Source organism: Barbus barbus (assembly GCF_936440315.1).
Source record: "Barbus barbus genome assembly, chromosome: 33".
In the NCBI taxonomy this organism is placed as follows: domain Eukaryota; kingdom Metazoa; phylum Chordata; class Actinopteri; order Cypriniformes; family Cyprinidae; genus Barbus; species Barbus barbus.
The window spans coordinates 17,676,208-17,679,658 of record NC_136761.1 but is presented as its reverse complement, the minus strand read 5'-3'; the positions used below and the strand labels follow the sequence as shown (position 1 = coordinate 17,679,658).

General features: G+C 47.8%; 1 long non-coding RNA gene across 1 annotated transcript; it reads left to right on the top strand.

The window, feature by feature from the left end:
• Positions 1-543: 543 nt before the first annotated feature.
• Positions 544-2,732, top strand: LOC306853568. Its single transcript, XR_013782755.1, has 2 exons — positions 544-2,442; positions 2,540-2,732. It is a non-coding gene; the product is annotated as an uncharacterized lncRNA (long non-coding RNA).
• The last annotated feature ends 719 nt before the right edge of the window (positions 2,733-3,451 follow it).

Here is a 3,451-nt window from a genome sequence, read left to right as displayed (position 1 = left end):
GTATGAAGACAAGAAGTACGTTGTACTTATTTTTTGATGTAAGTACATAGTTGTTAAGGCTACCTAAAATAAAGTGGAATCAAATTTACATATGATTCAGAAAGGTCGTTTAATATGGCAAAGCAAGGCAGATCTATTTTTTTCCTAGGTTTTAGTCTATGATTCTCTTCTAAAATCACAGATTAATTCGCAAAACGATCACTATTGTGTGCAGCTGGCTTGAGACACAAATATGTTCTTGTATGTATTGCTCTGAAGGTTAAACCCTTGTGCTGTTCTGAAAATCCTTTACCTAAGGTCAAAAATTATCAAAAACCACTGGCCTTTTAAAAAATTGTTGTAAATCCCTACAAAAAAGTATGATATAATATGTCTGTTGAATATTCCTAAAGTGCACACAATAAAAGGAGAATGAAATAGATTTTTGTCACGGAGTGACTAGAGGCAGGCGGAACCTTTGTGCGGGAAGATGTTTCCCTGCCGGAACTGTACCGGTGTAACACCTGGCCGGTTCCGGTTGTCCCGTGAGTTGTGAGTAAACGGGTGATTAGATGAGGAAATGAGTGTCAGGTGTGTGATGAGAGGGTGGCGATCGGCGATTGAGACACGTAATTGAGATGTGGATTATAAAAAGGCATGGTGGTGGGTAAGCAGGAGATAAGAGGAGGAAACCAGTGCGAGTGAGAGATCGCGAGGAGAGGAAGTGGGGCAGGGACGGCTCTTTGCAGGCTGTTGATCAGAGGAAACATTGATGCTGAAAAGGAGGACTTTGGAGATTGAAGGACGGATGTACACATGTTATCTTTTGGAACGAGCTAAGTACCATCCTACCCGTTTATATTGCTTTATAAAGCTTTGTGTTTCTCCATGGATGTGATGGTCAGATGATTGCTGGCCAGTAACTAAGTTTTCTGATGTGCTAATTTCTCCAAGCCAGTGTGCTTGTGGTCGTCCATCTCTCTCTCCCGCTGTCTTACTGCCTGCCGTTTTCCATCTTTTGTCATCTTGGGTCGACCAAATGTATTGAAGACGAGGGTTTGAAAACTAAACATCATGTTGATTTGATTCTTCCCAAGCGAATACTGTTGGCTGTTATCCATCCTCTCGATTGTCCCTGGGTTACAGCGCTATTGAAGACTGAGGCGTTTGGTCGGAGCTACGAGCAGAGGCCCTAGTTTACTGTGAGTGTGTGGATTGCAGTGTGTGTTGGACAATTACACGTGTGAAGTCTTCGAGTGCTTTATTTAATACACGAGTGTGGGGAGTAAAGTCTGCCTTTGTTCGTGCCTTTGACCTGTTGGATCGCCTCACTCGAGGGGCGTTGGGTCTCGCTAACCAGTGCTTGTGGAGTGTATTATACAGAGCTGTGAGTTATCTGCACCTTCTATCCTCTGTTTGAGTCCAGTGAAGAGCCTGCTGAAGCTGTGAGTTATACGTACCCTCCACCCTCTGTCTGAGTCCAATGAAGGGCCTGCTAAAGCTGTGAGTTATACGTACCCTCCATCCTCTGCCTGAGTCCATTGAAGAGCATGCTAAAGCCGTGAGTTATACGTGCCCTCTATCCTCTGTCTGAGTCCAGTGAAGAGCCTGCTCAAGCTGTGAGTTATACGTGCCTTCTATCCTCTGTCTGAGTCCAGTGAAGAGCCTGCTCAAGCTGTGAGTTATACGTGCCTTCTATCCTCTGTCTGAGTTCATTGTAGAGCCTGCTCCAGCTGTGAGTTATACATACCCTCCATCCTCTGCCTGAGTCCAATGAAGAGCCTGCTCAAGCTGTGAGTTATACGTGCCTTCTATCCTCTGTCTGAGTTCATTGTAGAGCCTGCTCAAGCGGTGAGTTATCTGCACCTTCTATCCTCTGTCTGAGTCCAGTGAAGAGCCTGCTGAAGCTGTGAGTTATATGTACCCTCCATCCTCTGCCTGAGTCCATTGAAGAGCATGCTAAAGCTGTGAGTTATACATACCCTCTATTCTCTGTCTGAGTCCAGCAAAGAACTTGCTAAAGCTGAGAGTTACACGTACCTTCTATCCTCTGTCTGAGTCCAACCAAGAGCCTGCTAAAGCTCGAAGAACCTGCTAAAGCTGAGAGTTACACGTACCTTCTATTCTCTGTCTGAGCCCAGCAAAGAGCCTGTAAAAGCTGTGTTATACTAACCCTCCATACTTTGTCTGAGTCCAGCAAAGAACTTGCTAAAGCTGAGAGTTACATGTACCTTCTATCCTCTGTCTGAGTCCAGCAAAGAGCCTGCTAAAGCTGTGAGTTATACGAACCCCCCATTCTCTGTCTGAGTCCCACCAAGAGCCTGCTAAAGCTCAAAGAACCTGCTAAAGCGGAGAGTTACACGTACCTTTTATCCTCTGCCTGAGTCCAGCGACGAGCCTGTGAAGTTGAGTTATACGAATCCTCATCCTTTGTCTGAGTCCAGCAAAGAACCTGCTAAAACTGTGAGTTAAATGAACCCTCCATCCTCTGTTTGATTCCAGCGAAGAGCTTGGTAAAGCTGTGAGTTATACTAACCCTCTATCCTTTGTCTGAGTCCAGCGAAGAGTCTGCTAAGGCTTGGAGAACCTGATAAAGCTGTGAGTTCTACGTACTTCCCATTCTCTGGCTGAGTTATTCCTCTCTCGCTGTCTTGGCCTGCTTCGAAGAGGATTCTAGGAAGACGGAGTGGATCGAGTGCCATTTTATCTTAAAAATACTTTTAATTCAATAAAGACGAACTTTGTATCTTTTATCTGATTGTCTGGTCTGGTGGTGTTCTCTGCTAGCTCCTTGAGGTGGTACGGTTCAGAGGGGCGGTGTAGAAAGGTCCGGTCGCCTGCCCCGGCCTGTGACAGATTTGGCGCAGTCGGCAGGGTTCCACCTTGAGTTGAGCGACCAGAGACCCCCCGATGGCAGACGAAGATTTGCCGGCGGGCCGGCCTCAAGTTACGCCTATTTTTATGGGGGCTCCCTGGGCCCAGAGGTATGGGGGACCAGGTTCGGAATTGAGCTTATCAGAATGGAAGGCCCAGGTCGAGTACCTGGCGGGACTTCAGGGGCTAAGTGCCCCACAGAAGTTACAGTTCGTTCTGAATTCACTTGAAGGCGAGGCCAAGAGAGAGGTGCAGGCTGCACCTGAAGAGATTCGAGCTACGGCCCAAGCCATTTTTGATTTCTTGGCCGGGCAGTATGGCGATGCCACTCCAGTAGCTGTCCTCCGGACTCAGTTTTTTAATTGTAAACAGGGACCCCGGCAACCTCTACGGGCCTTCGCTCTACGATTGCGGGAGCAGTTTACTAGGCTGAAGGGGAGGCGTGATCATGGTCTGGGAGGAGAGGAGACTCTGTTGCGGGACCAATTTCTCCTGGGGCTCCGGGAAGGCCCTGTTCGTCAGAGCTTGCGGGTGCAGCTCCGCCGGGACCCCGGGCTGACGTTTGAGGATTTGCGGAGAGAAGCCTTGGCTCTGGAGT